Raw genomic sequence first — 1,268 nt, 5'->3', positions numbered from 1 at the left:
GACAAGACTACTAATCCCCTTAAGGTCATTAAGTGTACTTAATTAAAGAGCAGTTAGCAAGCTTCACTTTACTAAAGTAATGTGGCTGTTAAAAGTGATTTGTACTTTAGCAATACGGTAGCTATTAATCTGAAGGTCAATTTGTCATTTATATTTTCCCAAACAAATGTATTTGGTAGATCAAGTGAGTGCTGATATTTATCGTGCAGCCTCTTGATGCATTGTAACTGTAATTGTCAATTAAGGAAGAAAGGATCCAATAACCTGGCCAGTCGAATACAACAGTCATTTCTATTTTTGTATGTTGGGAGTAGTAACGGAGCTTGCCCCCACATATTGTTTGCTGAGCACTCTGTTATTTTTTTCCTTTTTCTGTCAGTGGTAATGTAGGTAAGAGTATTAATATCAAAAAGAAAATAATTTCATGTAGTTTCTGTGTTCCAAAAAGAATTTGAACAAGAATAAAAGAAACAAATAGGCTCACACATGGAGTAGCTTCTGAGATGGATTAAACAGTAAAAACTCAGCTCTTCCATTCATAGCTGGAAATCAGAGGTTTTTGCACTGATGGAATCCCATGGTGTAGTTGTTGGAAATTACAGATTACCATATTTGTTGACTAGCCCCCCAGAGCATTCTTCATTTTGTCCTATACTCTTTCAACCCTTGCAAACATAACTGTTTCAAGATGGTACCTGTAATATGGCAAATGTTCAATGTCTACCTGATATTAAACATTGGTATGGATTATTAGGTATTAAGGGGTTCCTAAGGAAAAGGAAGAGCAATATGATAAAATAGTACTGGTCTTAATAAATGTGCCAGTCTATTTTTATTGGGTGTGGTTGACATAGTACAACTGTGTGGTTGACATAGTACAACTGGAGTGCTTCCAGCAAATACTGGAGAAGTTCCCAGCACTCACTCAAGTGTTAGGAAACCTAGATGTTAGCAATGGATTACCTCTGATGCTTTCTTTCTTCCTTTCTTTCTTTCTTCCTTTCTTTTTTGACAGGCAGAGTGGACAGTGAGAGAGAGAGAGAGAGAGACAGAGAGAAAGGTCTTCCTTTGCCGTTGGTTCACCCTCCAATGGCTGCCGCGGCTGGCTGCGGCCAGCACACCGCGCTGATCCGATGGCAGGAGCCAGGTACTTCTCCTGGTCTCCCATGGGGTGCAGGGCCCAAGCACTTGGGCCATCCTCCACTGCACTCCCTGGCCACAGCAGAGAGCTGGCCTGGAAGAGGGGCAACTGGGACAGAATCCGGCGC

This window comes from Oryctolagus cuniculus, chromosome 13, assembly GCF_964237555.1.
Source record: "Oryctolagus cuniculus chromosome 13, mOryCun1.1, whole genome shotgun sequence".
Classification (NCBI taxonomy): Eukaryota; Metazoa; Chordata; class Mammalia; order Lagomorpha; family Leporidae; genus Oryctolagus; species Oryctolagus cuniculus.
Note: the sequence above shows the minus strand (reverse complement) of the source record.